General features: G+C 43.6%; 1 long non-coding RNA gene across 15 annotated transcripts; it reads left to right on the forward strand.

The window, feature by feature from the left end:
• The first annotated feature begins 5,704 nt into the window (after positions 1 to 5,704).
• Positions 5,705 to 17,561, forward strand: Gm32085. Of its 15 annotated transcripts, none has more exons than XR_867762.3 (7): positions 5,705 to 5,867; positions 5,955 to 6,177; positions 6,334 to 6,391; positions 6,497 to 6,879; positions 9,632 to 12,153; positions 15,503 to 15,950; positions 17,088 to 17,561. It is a non-coding gene; the product is annotated as a predicted gene, 32085 (long non-coding RNA). The 15 variants fall into 15 exon arrangements; XR_376259.3 differs by having other exon boundaries at positions 5,955 to 6,139; XR_867771.3 differs by lacking the exon at positions 6,497 to 6,879 and having other exon boundaries at positions 5,955 to 6,139; positions 9,632 to 10,437; positions 11,763 to 12,153.
• Positions 17,562 to 17,972: the final 411 nt, after the last annotated feature.

The raw sequence follows: 17,972 nt of genomic DNA on the forward strand, positions 1-17,972 counted from the left end.
CAAATAGAGAGGAAGCACAGAGTCTGTTTGTGCACTTAATGGGTGAAGCAAGTCACTGTCAGCAAGTCTGGCTCCTCCAACCCCATGTCCACCACTCTCTGGGCACCTGCCAGTGCAAATCCAGTCATGTGCCGGACATCTGCAGGGAGGGTGTGGACACTCCCTGTCGAGTTGAAGAGGGATGTGTACCACCTCCATGGAACAGCAAATGACCTTTTAACTCTAGCTCTGGTCCAAAGAAGATGCTAGCAGGTGATACAACATAGGTTAGAGATGACCACCCCCTCCCCCAGTCAGTATGAGGAATGATGAAGAAATTCAGATCGGGGTCCCACATGCGGTAGCATGGGATTACGGATCACTAATGCCGTTGTTCATCGGGAACTCTGCTAAACACTGAGGGTTTTCTGCTTTCTCCAGGGACCGAACCGTCTCCCAAGCTTTTCTCTCATCTACTTCAATAGGCCTGCCCACGAGACGCTGGTTGTTGGTGCGCTTGGAACTGCCTTTCTACTGGATGCTGGTTGTGTTTTGATTGAGCCCAGCAACGATTTATCTACATTAGCTGTTCTGTTAAGTTTTTGAAAGAAATACTGACAAATAGGAACAGTAATTCAAAGGTTAAAACTCTCAAAGGGTGCAAGGTTAAAGGGACAATTAAACCTTTTATCCCTCCATTATCCAGTTGCCCAAGATGACTTATTAAGTGTCAGACTTTTCCTTCCCAGAAGTAGTCATTTGTAAATACAGTAGTTATTTGTATAATACATACATAGTCTTATTTTGTTATTACTGACATTTTTGTTTTCAGTTCTGAGGACAGAACCCAGGACTGTAGGCTTGTGAGGCAAACATTCTATAGCTAAGCTAACTCTCCAGACACTTACAAGTCTTATTTTGTGCAAATAAAAATGAAGTTGTACTTGTCGACTTTGTTCCTATATCACACAAGGTCACCTTGGTGAACTGTGTCTATTTAGGATGGTTTGAGCCAAAGTATGGGCTACACAGTAGAGATAAAATTCACTTTGTAGAGTCCCAGTAAATATTGCAGAGTATCGGGCTGCTATTGTCTAAAGCAGTGCTTCTCAATCTTCCTAATACTATGACCCTTTAATCCAGTTCTTCACGTTGTGGTGACCCCCTCCCATAAAATTATCTTATCGCTCGCTGCTTCATAACTGTACTTTTGCTACTTTTGTGAGTTGTAGTGTAATATCTGATATGCAGGATATCTGCTATGCGACCCCTAGCAGGATTACAGCCACAGGCTGAGTGAGAAGCTTGCGTTTCACTGCCTTCAAGAAAAGAAGTGGCCCACAGGATTTCAGACGTGGCTCCCCACGGGACATCCCTGGACTTCTTACTTTACATCACAGGAGCTGGTTTCCGTTGAAAGTCTTTTATGGGAAGACATTTTTAGTTTCCTCTGAGGTAAGTATTGGTGGGGTTTGCTTTTGCAATATATGTTAATGTCAAACCACACCGGGAAGTTTGGTAATCCCGTATTCTTCCTCCCATTCCATTCTACAAAAGTATGTGAGTGATTGCTCGCATCCAATCACTGTGCTAAGTGATTAGTTTATACAAATAAACAACACATGTTCTTGAATTCACAGAAGCCAATTCAAACTAAGGCAAGTCAAATTCCCTAAGTGGCTTGCAAGGCTGCTAGATGTCAACTTTGAGCCTAAAGTTCTTTACGTTGCAGGCAGGAGAACATAAAATACAGCATCTTTCGTAGTTACAGATCCATTATTTAATTTTCCCTTTATTCATCATGGACACCCATCCACTTAACAAAGATGCACATCTTTCCTATGAATAAGTTGTGCAGCAGCTGATTCTACCAACCATCTATGGAAAATTATTTGGTAAAAATGTCTTTATTGACATGTGTGGTCTTTCCCCCTGCAAATGCTCCCTAAGCAATGCACTGTAACAACTCTCCTGGTAGCACTTACATCATTTCAAGGGCTATATGTAACTTGAATCCCAAGGGAGGATGAATGTAGGATATATGCAAACATCACAGCTTTTTATATAAGACTCTGGAACATCTGCAGATTTTGGTCTCCCCAAAGGATTTTAACACCAACCCCCAATGCGTACCCAAGAACCACAGTATGATTTGGGCCAAATAATTGTTGTTAGGCTCTGGTTGGTCATTGAAGACTTGACCTTTAACCCAGGAACAGTAGAAGTGACTTCAGTGTTTGAGCAAAACCGTGGTGTATACTGTCTTACTGTTGAAAGTTTACAATGACTACACCATTGTATTATGGAGGGGTAATATTAACCATTTCTTCCAGGCTATATTCTGAGACAGGTTTGCTGATGAGTCAGATGCGGGAGGTATCAGGTGGAGAGTTGGATTCAACGGGGAGTGTGTTTTACTCAAACATGTGGACCACATCTCAGAGCATGAAGCGATAAAGCAGTAGACAAGGATCTGAGAAGATGTGAGGGAAAGAAAAGGCAGTGGAGGAAATGGACTGATGGATGCTTGTTGGAAAGCTTGTGTTGGGAGACAGTGTTATAGTAAAAATAGACGATGGCGAAGTTTGAATGCTAGAAATTTAGATTGCAAAAAGATTTGCAATTTTTGGTCATAACAAGATCTAAGATGTTACATAGGAATGAGTGGCTGGCATAAGGCAATGACCACATTTATGGAGGAAAGCAGGCATAGGACTTAGAAGTTAGAGAACAGGACAGGCCATCTACACCGATAGGAGGGCACCAAGAGTTACGTTAGCAGCAGTGTTGAAGAGAATGGGTCTGAGTCAGACTGAAACCTGTCGATAATTGCAAGAAGAAAAGGAAATGGCTTATGTTGGTCAGAAGAAATCATGTCAAAGTCATAGTCTCAGGAAGGAGGAGAGGAAAATGCTCTGGTCTGAAGGATGGGGACAACCCTCATGCTCTGTTCCACTTACAGGTCCAGCAGTTCAGGGAGTAGAAGAACAACCACTCTACAAAGGACCATAAAGGAGGGCTAGGCTTACAGTAGAGCAAGAAGTGTGAGGGGCTGGGGGTGGGGACTATGGACATAAGAGTTCACTGCTGATTGACCAAGACTTCTAGGGGGCAGCACCTCCTTCCTTACCCCTGCCTATGGTTGAGTAGAGGCCATCTTAGTTAGGGTTACTATTACTCTGATGAAACACCATGACGATAGCAACTCTAATAAAAACAAAACAAACAAACAAATGAACAAACAAAAATTTAATTGGAGCGGCCTTAAAATTTCAGAGGTTTAGTCCATTATCATCATGACAGGGAGCATGGTGGTGTGCAGGCAGATACAGAGCTGGAGAAAGAGCTGAGAGTTCTACATCTGGATCTGCAGGCACCCCTGAGAGAGAAGGGCTAGCACAGACTTTTGAAATCTCTAAGCCCTCCTCGAAGGACATTTGTCCATCTACAAGGCCACATCTCCTAATCCTTTTCACGTAGCTCCACTCCCTGATTATAAGTATTCAAATGTATAAGTATTCAAAGTCTATGGGGGCCATTCCTATTCAAACCAGCACAGAGGCTGAGAGGGAGACAATCTTATTTCAAAAGCTCTTTCAAGGCGCTTACATGTTCCAAGCTTCCTAGACCTGGGATTAGCAGATTTTTCTAAAATGCTTTTACATGTCAAGGCTAACATGCTTTGTCTACTATAGGAAGACAAATTCCTACTAATTCCCATAAGTGTGATAGGCATTCTGTAATGAAGGGGAGGGTCTGATCAAAAACAGAGAAGAGGCCCATTGAGATGGACGAGGACACTCTTTGATAGCTCTATTTAGCAATGAGTTGGAGACAGAGCGGTGTCCCCAGCCTCTTTCCATCAGCCCCAGTTTGAAAAGGAATTAACACCAAGTTAAATGGGTGGGTGTGTAGGTTCTTCGAACATTCTGTGATGCAATACTGGTGAGTTTCATCCATTCTGCAGAGGGAAAGATCAAGGGTTAGGTGGAAATTTCTGGTCTCCTTGGAAACTCAGTTGTGTCATGTGATGGTTTTCTGGAAACTGTCTTATGAAAGGATGTTTTCCCTGAACAAACAGCTGGTGTTGTTCTGGAAGCTTCCTGGAAAAAGAGCGTGTGATACTTTGCTAGTGCAGATGCTTGAGAGAACACGTGATGTTTGGAAAGGGTGTAACTATATCCCAACGGAGAGTGGACCATGCTGGATGCCATTGGTTCCCCTTGTCAATGTTTGCTGGTCAGCGACTTCATAGAGAGAAACAGACCAACACCCTTCTGGCGGTGTTCTGAAGATGTGGGCTGACTGGTGGAGTCTCGTGGCTTCTTCTGGGTTGACCTGCTCTTGCTGATTCAGGAACGGTGTGTGCGAGTGAATCAAGCTGCGGCTGCAGATTCCTAAAACTGAACTGCTGACATCCTGACAATGCAGACTGGATTCACCCCAAAGAGCTATTTCTAAATAGGTCCACCTCTTCCTTTGCCCTATTAACCTTTCCGTTCCACGACCTCTGATGGGTGGTGGACTGGAAGGGAGGTTAAAGCATTTAAGAATCCTTATTAGAAAGTAGGTTTTGAAAAAAATCTAAGGTAAAGATTTTTTTTTTTCACCTAGTTTCTGTTATTCTCACCTCCAAGTATCTGTTTTCCGGCCAGGGGGCTAAGACACATCTCCATTAATTAATTCTGCAGTCCTTGGCACACAAGGACCACATCAGTCTCTCCTCTCCCTCTGAGGAGCTACTCTATGGCACTAATTCAGAGAGGCAAATAGAGTTAGACTTCCTTATGATGATTTTTAAAATATTAGACTAAGTCATCACTGCGCTTCACTTAGCCTTCCTCAGCTGGAATAATGTAATGGACTTTTAAAATCATTTTCTTCCTTCATGTCATATTTTGGGGGTAAAACTGATCTCCTGTCCAAGCAATTTCAAAAGCCTTTTATTGACTTGTTTCAGGAAGATTTCATTTTTATGTTCTTAAAGAAGAAATAAATGGTATCAGACTCTCACTTAAGCAGTATACATTATATTTAGTATCTTTCGTAGCCATTACCGGGAAAGCAATAATGAAAATCAATTCTATGCTTCTGTCCTTTTCTTCTGGCGTCTATAACCTGGGAGGCCATTGCATGTTACTTAGGCACAATTTTATCTTCAGTTTGTAAAGAGCTTTTGGTGCTTTATATTGGCCTGTATCAAAAGAAAAACATAGTGATCGTTCGAGAATCAAAACTCTTGTGGGCAGGGGCAGGGGCAGGTCAGAGGGAGGGGGAGGGCCGGGCACTGGAGCAGGCTAGGGCTGAGCACAGTTTGCACAGCCCCGGATTCCATCCCCAGAACCCAGAACCTGCGGAGGTGGCAGTCAGCACTTAGGCAGTGGAAACAGGAAGGTGAGAAATTCAAGGTCATCTTCAAATACATAAGGAATTTGAGGCTAGCCTGGGCTACATGATACTCTGACTGAAAACGCAAACTTCCTATCAAGAATATCTAAAAATGCAAGCACGCAAACAATGACGATCCTCCTTTTTCCCATGAGTAGCTGTATCTCTAGCACACCTCTGGCAGAAAGCTCTGTCTTTTTGCTTGAGGTAAAGACAGGCAAACACGGTTACATCTCTGTGATGGGAGACACCCTGAGTTCAGTGGCTCTCCTTCCTCCCCTCTCCCCAGAACAGAATGTCACGTTGGGCTGGAGGAGCCACTCAAGGCACAGTGGCATTGGATGGGCAGAGAGCTAGGCGCTGCCATCCCTTGAGGTGGCTGATGGCTGCGCACGCTCAGACCCACCAAGTCCACACTAGCATTTGGTTTGGAGGTTGTCTACAGAGACAGACAGTCTCTGAGGAGCCTGAAGACCTTGGACTCCAGGTGCTTCCTTCGTGTAAGTTAATCACTAAAGCAAGTGTGGGGAGGGGCTGGCCTTTGTCCCTTATCCTCGTTGTCTTTAAGTAACTCAAAGTTTCTACAGGACTCTGTGCCTCATCTTCCTGGCAGAGAGGCACAAGGAACTTCTTTGAGGCTACACATGCTTCATTTTCAGATCTCCAGAGTGGAATCAACAGAAATCTCCTCTACTGGGTCCACCAAGGTTTGCATGACAGTCGTCTGCCCTCCGCTGAGAGACCAGCTCTTAGAAGTCTCAGAAGGCCGCAAGTGGGTGCTACTCTGGTAGTTTTTGGAAGGAAAACCAGGTCTTGACTCATTTAAAGCTTAAACTTTTAAAACTCCAAAACCTACTGATTTCAAAAGTCAACTGCAAATCTAAGATATGAGCACTGGCTACTCCTCTTTTTAATTTTTATTTGTGTGTGCATATGTGTACCTCCTTGTCTGCATGTGTGCCTTAGGTGTGATGCTCAAGGACACTAGAAGAACGCACCAGGTCTCTTGGAGTTGGAGTTACAGGTAGGTGTGGCCCTCCCAGTTCAGTACTGGGAACTTGGGTCTTCTGCAAGTGTTCTTAACCAATGAGCCATCTGTCAGGCTCTGTTTAACTATTTCTTTTCATAGTCTGCGACCCCTGGAGTCAAGAGACGCCTTGACCAAGCAGAGGAAGTGTGAAGGAATGGGCCAAGGAGGAGTCAGAAGAGAGGAATGGAAGGAACCCTGAGCCTTTCTCCACAGCCTCCGCTCTGAGCTCTCTTTATTCCTCTGGGAATAAAGAGATGATAAAGCCTGTTGTGACTGTCTTCTGACTTCTTCCACCGCTGGCTCAACTCTTCTCTTTCCTCTCCTTCCACACCACTTTTCTTGATGGCCTCTGCTCCTCTAAAATTCCAAGTCATCCTACCTTTGTCTGCTGTAGCTGTAGACTATGACAGCCCTAATTCTCCCTTTTGCCGTCGTACATCAATGCCGGAGACATTTCTGCTTGGACTGAGTGTCGCTTCAGTGTAAGACACCCACTAAGACTCCATATTTTATCCACATTGTAAAACTCGCCCCACTTTTCTCTTCCTCTCTGTGGAAGGTAGCCCTCCATTTCCTTGTCCCTGTGCTCAGTGACCTTCACTGTTTTGACTTCTTGCTCTTGTCTGCGCCCTGAGCTTAATCACCTTGAAAATAGCTCATGTTCAATCCCATGCCAGATGCCTGCCTTGAACAGCGGTAGCCTGTTTTCTGAGTGTGCTCCCTTTGATGTGAGAATTCCTTAGCTTCCGCTCCTGCTCTGTCCATCTCCTTTGATCTCTAGCCTACTTTTATCCTGACTTAGCTTCGTGCTCTCGCTCTTAGGTTCCATCCTGTTTCTTGGGTGAATAGATTTTGGCCGTTATGGTCTCCCTCTGACTCTGAGCGTCCTTTGGAATTCTGTTGTCCATCCTGTGATCTGGTGATGAACATTCTGCTTGCCCAGGTTCCTATCTAACTTTGTGGAAGGGGAGGAAGGACCCCGACCAACTTGCTTTGCTTCTTGTGAGCTTGTGCACACTATCTTGATGTTAATGATAATTTTATTCTGCTTATTCCTTGCTTTCTGGTCTGCAGGGATTTCTCAGTATCTACAAGAGAAGATTTAAATACATTGGTCTTATTTAAGCCTAACTGCATTCTGTGATCCCAGCAGTCTGGCTGTATGGCTCATGACAGCCCTAAAAGAATTATGGAGTAAGGAAGTGGCTCGGTTGGGAACATGCTTGCTCTGGGATTGTATGTTGTAGCATGCATCTGTAATCTCAGTGCTGGGGAAGCAGGAGGAGGGGGCACTAGGGCTTCCTGTCCACTTAGTCTAGCCACATCAGTGAACTCCAGATTCAGTGAGAGACCTTGTATTCAAAAAGAAGGTAGACAGAGATAGAGGAAGACATCTGATGTCTACCTCTGGTCTGCCCCATGAACACATGTGAACACACAATACACACATACACATACAAAGATACACACACACACACACACACACACACACACACTGAGGAACACTCAGTCACTCCACTAAAATATTCTGATTCTTGTCTCGTCAGCATCTCTCGCTTTTGGATAGATCTGCTGAGACATCTGAAATAACTTCCACCTGCTTGCACATCCCTTGTTCCAATTTGAGCTTAAATTATTTTCTGAAGATTTCTCCTGGGCAGATCAATTCTCTTTCACTGGAAACCAAAAGCAATAATCAGAAGTAAAGTAATGTCTTACTACAATTGTATAAACAGGAGCGTGAAGCATTATGACATTCATATATCCTGGTTGCATATAAGTAATTTTATGATATGGTACAGCAAGCAGTTTGCCAAGGTTCTGAGAGGTTCCCATGGAGAAATAAAAGATGTTTTAAAATTGTATGACAAAGATGCTAATGACCTCTGCATCCCTGGGTCTGTTCTCTTCTCCCAGGTTTCCCTTTTCTCAGGTCTATTGCTAGTCTGATTTCCCCCTAGGAACCTTGTAATTTTTTGCTTAGTGTCTTCAGCAGCCATTCCTTGGGTCTTCCCTCACTGCATGCTCCCCTAAGCCTGGCTTTCTAGTTTTCTCATCCTAACCTGGAGTACAGTGGCTCCCCAAGTGATTTTAAGTGAGTCCAATGATCTGCTTTTGATTCACAGCATTGCTTCTTACTTATAATTCCCCCACTAGCTAACTCATTTTTTCAAACATGTCCAACTCAAGGCCTAAGGGCTTCATGCAATCAAGGATAGTTATGAATGGAACTCAGCAGCAACTTAAAGCATTATGATTGCCTTAACCATTGTAACTCGATCTTGCAGTTCTTTAGCCCCGTTTACAGATGACGATGCTGTTTTGTAATGCTCAATGATTGATCACACCTGATAAACAAACGTTTGTAGCTTGGAGACTCTGTAGGTAATTTAGACTTCAAACGTCCCAAAGTGAATTCACTATTAATCTTCCTGGAGCAGTCTTTTCCCCTCCCGTATTCAGCACTGGCTGCGGGCGCCTCATCTTTGGAGGCATCCATCTGAGATTATCAGCAGCAGCACATTGGCTCCTCCATCCTCACAACACCCATTCTCTCCCCCCACCCCGACCCCGTACACTTGCAAGTCTCACTACACTCAGAGAGATCTCAAAAAATGATCCCATGCTGTTGAAAGTCCTGTGAACTGACCTCTACTTGATCTCCAGCCTTGTTAATGCCCCCAATCTCCTCTACATCTCTCAACTCTCATAACTCATCTTTCAGACCATAAATGGTTAGGTTTATTGGGATTATTCACAGATGAGCTTAAAGGTGAACCATCAAAGTCACAATTTACCTAATTATGTTAGCTTCCCTTGGGTTCGGTTCTGTTCTTTTCTTTCTTTCTTTCTTTCTTTCTTTCTGTCTGTCTGTCTGTCTGTCTTTCTGTCTGTCTGTCTGTCTTTCTTTGTGTGTGTGTGTGTGTAATATTTCTGCTATGATTGTGGTTACTTGCCATCTAGTGGGCTTATGTTTGATTTCTGTAATCTTTTTTCTAATTCTATTTTATTTTATTTTATTTTATTTTATTTTGGTTTTTTGAGACACGGTTTCTCTGTAGCCCTGGCTGTCCTGGAACTCACTTTGTAGACCAGGCTGGCCTCGAACTCAGACATCCGCCTGCCTCTGCCTCCCGAGTGCTGGAATTAAAGGCGTGCGCCACCACGCCCAGCCCTGGGTTATTTTCTATTGTTTGCCACAGACTCATTCTTTCTTGCTTCGCTCTATTGCAGAGTGGTAGAATGTGCCATTTTGGAAGGAGTGTGACTCTGAACCAACAGCACTTGGAAAGTGTCGTATGTACAAGGATTCTCTGACTCATGCTCATCTCTTCTGGAAGGCCAGCGATAATCTCCCCTGTGGAGTATATTCCCTATACCGGAAGGGAAGTAACAATCTTAACGTTTTAAAATTAACTAATTAGTTTGGTGTGTATGTGTTTGGGCATGTGTTCTGTGCAGCACATGTGTGGAGGTCAGAGAACAGCTCGGAGGAGTCAGTTTTCTCTTTCTACACATGGGTACTAGGAAGCAAACTTAGGTGGTCAGACTCTGCAGAAAGCATCCTTCCTGCTGAGCTAAATCTGGAAAATAACATTTCTGGAATCAAGGATGGGCGGTTTGGTAGTTAAATTTGACCTTCAGCTGAAGGGGTTTAGAATTTCCCAGGTGACATGAGGCCTGTGTGGCTGTTGCCAGAGCAGTTTACTGAAGTGGAAAGACCCACCCTGAATGTGGCTGGATCCCTAGACAGAACAGAAAGTGTTGGGGATTGGTTCCAATGCTCTAAATTAAACTGGCTCCCAAAATCAGGAATCTGCGCGTCCAACCGCTGAAGGTCCTTGTCTCCAATTGGTTGTTGATTGATCAATAAAGAGCCAACAGCCAATGGCTGGGCAGCTAGACTGAGGCGGGACCTTTAGATTTGCTTGCGTTAGGAATTGAAAGAAAGGAAGACAGAGAATCACCGTGACTCAGGGGAGAAGGATGGGACATAAGAGCTGCAGGAGAGAAAGCTGATCGGCCATGTAAGAATTTGGGTAAGCCAATGGCCACTTACCCACTGAGCCTGGGGTAGTTGGGCAAGATTTAGGAGTCTCGGGAGTACAGGGGCGGGGCAGGTTTAGGAGTGCCCAACCTTTGAGCTAGTCATGGCATGTCAAAAATTAACTCTGTGTGTGTGTGTGTGTGTGTGTGTGTGTGTGTGTGTGTGTGTGTCTGTCTGTCTGTCTGTCTGTCTGTCTGTCTCACTGTCTGTCTTTCATTCGAGAATCTGGATAGCTCCTGAGGGAGTGCAGGTGTGCAATCGACTGGGAGCAAAAGCAGTTCAACTAATCTTACCACTACAACAAAGGAAAGATGAAATGAGCAGCAGCTAGCTATCTCTCTGTGTTTGCTAACTTAGGGTACCATGACGCCATCTCACGCTCTGTGGCAGAGAGTTTCTCTCACACTCTGTAGCCAGAACAAATTCCCGCTTGCTTAAGTAGCTTGTGTCATGAATGCCTGTGGCAAGCAGTAGAGTGATTACCCCAGGGTTTGTTCTGAGAAGTGAGGCTGTGTGTCTTAGTTAGGGTTTCATTGCTGTGAGGACACACCACAGCCAAGGCTGCTCTTATAAAGGAAAACATTTAATTTTCCTGGCTGGCTTACAGGTTCAGAGGTTCAGTCCATTATCATCATGGTGGGAAGCATGGCAGCATCTGGGCAGACATGTGATGGAGGAACCAAGAGTTCTTTTTCCAAACATAGCAGAAAGAGAACATAATGACCCTACGTATCTTCCATGGATAGACCCTTCTTTATTCAAAGCAGCCTGCCCCCACCCCCATTGGCTAAAACACATGAAAAAAATAGCCCTTTTAAAAAAATTATCAACACTGACAGATAAATTTAGAAATTCTATTAAAAAATGTAACGCTGTGAAAAATTTTAGTTTGTTTTCTTGCCAGAATATGCCTCTAAAGAGAAAGATGTCAGGCAGTGGAAATTATAACAACTCTATTTTACTATTTCCATGGATAGAAATATTACAACATTAATTTGAATTTTAGATTTTCTTGAAGTTATTGGGGAAATAAGAACAATGAAAATAGATTCTTTGTGAGTTAACTAAAACCCAGAAGAGCAGGGAAAGTGGATTTGATGGTACGGTAGTTATTTCTAGATCACTGTGGTGATTTTTGTGCCTGTTGGCTTCCAGCATGGTCTCTACATGGCAGTGACCAAGTGAAGCTGGGTGAGAGGAAGGAAGACTGAGAGTAACACAAAGACTCTGTCTACAGTCAACACCAACTGAGCATTTGTGTATCGGTTCTCTGCATTAGTGTGCGTATTTACATGATTTCCTTTGAACCCACAACAGCTCCAAGGAGTCAGCACTTCTGTTATCTCTATTTCCTGTCAAGAAAACCAGAGCTTGAAAGGATTTGCCCATGGCTTCTAGGTAGGAATACCCACGCTGACAGCAAAACCCATGCTGGCTTGCCCGCAGGCTGGCAGATCTCAGCATCATGCCATAAACGACAGAAGACCCATAAAGCTCTGATACATCTATATTTAACATGAACTACAAATAATGAGAGACTTATGGTGGTCCACAGATAGAAACTTACTATGGTAGCAGCATGCAGCTGTTAGGTTTAACTTAGCACATTCAACAAAGTGGAAATCAAGGAAAACATTTCCCATCACGGTTGATCACCGTTGGACTTTGAAGGGCTGTACGTCTTAGCTATGCTTCTAGACAAATAAAGGTAAGAGCACAGACGTACCAAGGTCAATATGTAAATGAAAAGCCATAAAGTATTTGGTCCAATGGAGGAAGCTGTCCTGCTAAGATTGTAGAGAAGGTAGACTCTTTGCAATTGTGTCACGATCTTCAGAAAGGGTAGTTTCCAGTTTCCATGACAACATCATAGTCATGAAAGTTTCCAGTGTTTAACCTAAACCTATCCAATCTCCCTAATTATAAATGATTTGCATGGGTTCAAGGCGATGTCCAGTGCGACACTGCAGGGAAATGGTGACATTTGGGTAATTGATTAATTAGAGTAATTAGTGTCTAATTCTATAGGCTATCGTACTTCCTGAACCTTCCAAGTGTTAAGGAAAAAGCCAACCCCAAAGGCATGGCCTGGATTTTGCATTTGGGATTTTCTATGCCGTTTAACTCTCTCCTCCATGCAACTGTTTTGCTTCTTTGCAACTGTGTGTTAGTAAATGAGATCACAAATATTAGTTAGGCATTAAAGCAGAAATTTTGGTTGCGTCAACCATGCTCCAACATAGTGCTATATTTGTTCTGATTGACAAACGTACAAAACCAAATCATGACCCCATCCTTCGTGTCAGGGTTCTGTATTCATTTCCTGTTCCTGTGACGAAAATAAAATACCCCGGGCAAAATCAATTTAAGGGAAGAGAGTCTATTCTGGCTTACAGTTCTAGAGGGCTACAGTCATTTAAACCACCAAGTTCTTCCCTTTGCTCTAAATAATAATCTCTTGGCCACATCCTGATGCAAAATGCATTTAGTTCAACCTCAAAAGTCCCCACAGTCTTTAATAACCCGACACTGTTTCTAAATCCAAAGTCTCTTTGGCAACCTCTTAACTGTGACTCCCTGTGAAATTAAAACAAAACAAAACAAAAAAACAAATTATGTATTTTCAACGTGCAAATATACATTACCATTCCAAAAAGGAGCAACGCAGGTGTAGTGATAAAACCCAGGACCAAAGCAAGACCAATCGTCAGGACTCGTGGAGCCCTGTGCAGCCTCCCTGGTGTTTCAGTCTCGAAGGCCTGGATGGCTTTGCCCCTCCAGCTTAGCTACCTGCAAGAGGGCTGTCCTTGGGGTTGTTTGCATTGTGTGGGCTTTGACAAGTGTGTTCCGAACCATCATCAGCACTGTAGTCTAATCCCAAATCGTCTTGCTACCTAAGTCCTCCCTGTCCAAGTTTTCCCTCTTCACCCCGTCATTCTCCCTACTCACTTGTCAAATGTCGATAGAGTTTTGCTTTTTCCAGAATTTCACACAGTTGGAGTCACACAGTATGTAGCCTTTTGGTTTGACTCCCTTCAGGTAGCAATATGTATTAAGACTAAGGACGTTCTAATAGGCATGAAAAGGATTTTCTCAGTTTCTGCAACGACAGGTGATGACAAGGAACCACAGACCATCTTTCTATATGCCCGCTTGCTGTCAGTCATCGCTGGCTTCTCAGCGCCCCTGTAGGTAGGCCAGCATCCTGAAGCTGTTTTCCTGGCAGGTGGCCACAGCTGGGGAGCCTGTGGAACCCACAGGAGGTGGAGCCCAACTGGTGTAGGTCAGTAAGGGGCAGGTCTTAGAAGGCTGTCCCCACTGTTGTTTCTGTCTCCTATCTCTGCTGTGCAGGAGTTGAGGCTTCAGGCCTCAGCAAGAGTGAGTTGCTCTGCCATGTTTGTCCCTTTAAGATGAATAGGGACCCTCTGAAAAGATGCGCTCAAACAAACAAACAAACAAACAAACAAACCGGCCGGCCGACTGACCAACCAACCAACCCTTCCTGCCTTTAGCTGTTTCTGTCCGGTATTTTAGTCACAAAGATGCAAAGATGACGAATACACTGTGCTTATATCTCCATTAGTGGACTTTCCTGCTTAACTCTCTTGGCTTATTTGTTTATTAAAATGTATTTTAGTTTACATTAATGAGTGTTTTGTTTGCATGAATTTCTGTGTACCGCATGCATGCAATGGATATAAGGACCAGAAGAGGGAAGTGGATTAATCCCCCGGGACAGAAATTACAGATGGTTTTGAGCCACCTTGTGGGTGCTGGGAATCGAACCTGGGTTCTCTAAAAGACCAGACAGTGCTCTTGATAACCAAGTCAGCTCTCCAGTAATGATTATTTATTTAGTTAGTTTTGTCAGTGTTGGGGTTTAAACCCATTTTTGTGCCTGCTAGTATTGTGTCCAAATAGTGTGGTAGTTTGATTACACATGAGCCCCATAGGCTCATAGTATTGGAATGCTTAGTTACCAGGACGTGGCATTATTTAAAAACTTGAAAGGATTATATGGATTAGGAAATACTTTGTTGGAGAAAGTATGTCACTGCGGTGGGCTTTGAGGCTTCAAAAGTCCATGGCCACTCTACCTCTCTCTCTCTCTCTCTCTCTCTCTCTCTCTCTCTCTCTCTCTCTGAAGATCAGGATGTAGCTCTCAGCTACTGCTCCAGCACCATGTGCTGCCATGCTCCCTGTCATTATGATAATGAACTAAACCTCTGAAAGCATAAGCCAGCCCCAATTAGGTGCTTTCTTTCCCAAGAGTTACATTGATCATGATGTCTTTTCATAGAAATAGAACAATGACTGAGACAACCAGTGACCTTAACTAAAAGGAAGGACTGGTGAGCTGTTTCTGTGGTTGAATTGCTTGGCAGCCTGTGTTCAGGTTCTGTGTTCAGTTCTGTGTACACGGTGGGAATTGAGAGCCAACTCCCGAGAGTTGTCCTCTGACCTCCACTTGTAGGCCATGGCACCCATCCACATAAATAAATGCAATAAATAATAAAAGACATTTAAAAATAAAATCATTGAAACACTGTAGACACTATTAAGAGAGAAAACCAGAAAATTGTGCATAGAGTAATGTCTCTAACATTAGAAATGAACTTTGTTAGTGTGTTCTTTTCTGTTTGCACACAGGGAATGTAGGCCTTCTATTCTCATTCACCCAGGCTATTCATTAGTCATCCCTTCTGGGCAAAGAATGTTTGAGAACCAGGAACACAGGGAGAGATAGATAGACTCGCTGCCCTCATGGAACTTCTGTGTTTAGCAGAGAAGGCAGCTGTTACTCAGACAATTGCACAAGTTATTAATTAATTATGCAATGGCAGAATGAGTAAAGGATGCAATGAGGTGACATGACCACGAGCTAGGGCAGGCTAACCCAGCTCAGAGCTGGAGGACGGACACAACTGCAGGGCAAGGGCAGGAAGTAGAACCTCTACAGAGCGAATATGTCATTTTCATCAGAAAATGGCATTTTGAACTTTTAAAAGAGAAATAGCTGACATCTCGCTCTCTCCCTTTGTTCCTGAAACCCACAGCTGCACAACGCCAGACGTTTCTACTCGCCTCTTGATTCGGGAAGATCCAGTTTGATGATGAGACATTTTCTCTTGAATTGTAGTACAGCAACTGAAGGAGATGGAGAGAGTTAAGATAATAAATTCAGACAGAAAAGCTGTAAAGTAAAATGATGGTTAAATAGCCTCCTTGCCTGGGGCGTACATTAGGGAACAAATTTGTGACCTTTGATAATCCATCCACCAAAAAGCTTATGAAATAGTCTTGCCAGTGACCTTCAGGAGAGTGACCTTCAGGAGAATAAGAGCATCTACACAGGCCGAGGTTCTGTTTTTATAGGTTCAAAATTAAGGACCACAAGAAGAACAAAGGACGAGAACTGTTTTGAAATCTGCACAAATGGATCAGTAATGGAATTTTCCTCAAATTTCATGTACAAAGCAGCTGTTGCCGGAAGGATGCTACAGAGTAAGGGCTCTAAGTGCCTTCCCTTGCACTCCCCTGGTATCATTCTCAGGAGATCAGTCTTTGATCTCTTTGAAACACATTCATCACTGAGTTATCCAACACATGCTTGCATGCGGCATTTTTGTGGGCATTGAGAATTCAAGGTGAAGAAGATGTTTGATGCCCTTGGCGTCGAGGCCTTCAGTCTTACTATCATAGGCATTATAACAGAAATACCTGTAGGATGTGACAGGTGTGAGAGTGTGCAACCTCACTGGGACTGCACCTTCGGTGAGGATAGAAGAGAAACCACCTCCATATTAAATGTGCAGCAATGGTTTGTTTTTTTAAATTTACATTTGTTAATATTATTATTGTTGACGATGATGGTGGTGGTGGTGATAGAACTGGCATGAGTGTGTGTGTGTGTGTGTGTGTGTGTATGTGTGTTCTGGTGCACACCTGACATGATGTGCACGCGCAAGTTTGATGACAGCTTTCATGACTCAGTTCTCTCCTTTCACTGTGAGTTCTATGGAGTGGCATCATCAGGTTTGCTTGACAAACACTTTTACCCACCAAGTCACCTCTTTAGTCACATTTATGATTCTTACAGTTACTGGCTATCATCTCTAGGAAAACAAAAACAAAACAAAAACAGAAGATAGCTAGGCCTATTAACACCCATTAACCATGCCATGAAAAAAAAATCACCAAGTAGCCAGGGTGCGATGGCCCGGTGGTCTGAAGCAAATGTCCTGGCTTATAGCTCTGCGGTTAAAAGTCTGAATTCGATAGGGTGGCTGCCCTACTTCTGGAGGCTTTGGGAGAATCCACGTCCTTCTTCCAGGACTCTCTCCCAACCCTTGGCTCTTGGCCTTCACTCTGGCCACTGCTTCTGTCTTTGCATCTCTTCCGTAGCCCATTGCCTCATCTTTAAGGATGCCCTATGATCTGAATTCTCTCAATAATTCAGTAGAATTCCCCTTTCTCAAAATGCTAAGTTTAATCACATCTTAAAATCTTTCATGTGAAGCAACATGTTCTCGGGTTTACAGGATCCGTCCATATCTGCATGGAGCCATTGTCCTGCTTGCTATGACGTCCTTACGGTAAATTTCTACAAAGAATACTCATTCCTCTGTCTCTTCTCCCCAGGATCCTCCTATGGCTGGATAGTCACTTTGCACTGCTGTTATAAAAACACTATTACCAAGGCGACTTATAGAAAGAAGATGGCTTAAGTTTCCCGGGGAAAGTCTGTAACATCAGAAAGGCATGGCTGTAGTCATCTAGAACCACACACAAACTCAGAGAGAAACTACATGTCGGGCAAGGTCATAAGCTGTCAAAGCTCTCCCCACCAAGGGACGTGCTTCCTCCAGCAATGCTGAACCTCCCCAGACACCACCACCAACTGGAGATCAAGTGTTCAAATATCTGAGCTTTGCGGGGACATTTCTCATTTGAAACCCCCTCCCCAGAAGAGTCATTCAGGATGCCTTACAGTTTACAGGACATGCTGTAATCAAAGTAACTATTAAATGTTCCCAAGATTTCTGAGACTTGCAAAGGACATTTAATAAATAAAAAAATGTACAGTGAAATAAAAAAACAATTAAGAAAAACACATTGCATTTGTAGGGATCTCTCAGTTCAAGAAGAACTGAATCTCCCGTCAGTCAGCTTCGTGTGAAGATAACTAGAGGCTTCTGGGTTGACATGAGAGGATTTTAACAACCTTCCGATTGCTAAAGAGTTTGACATGACTTTATGTCCAGGTCATGATGGCATTTTAATAGCAGCACAAGGTTTTCAAACAGGAGACACTGAAGGGCAGTTGCTCTCCTTTGGCACTAGAGGCCAGTCTGCAGCTAATTAGCAGGTCATAGGTGGAAGTGGACTGTGGCAGAACAACAAAACATTGTTGTTATCAGTTCACTGAACAGATGGAAGAAAGGCATTTCAAGTCAAGCCAAATGGAGCTGAAGGTGACACAGTATCAAAATTAGACTGAAACTGGTGCAGATGCACTGGAACCCA

The sequence above is a fragment of the Mus musculus genome, chromosome 3 (assembly GCF_000001635.26).
Source record: "Mus musculus strain C57BL/6J chromosome 3, GRCm38.p6 C57BL/6J".
Taxonomy (NCBI): Eukaryota; Metazoa; Chordata; class Mammalia; order Rodentia; family Muridae; genus Mus; species Mus musculus.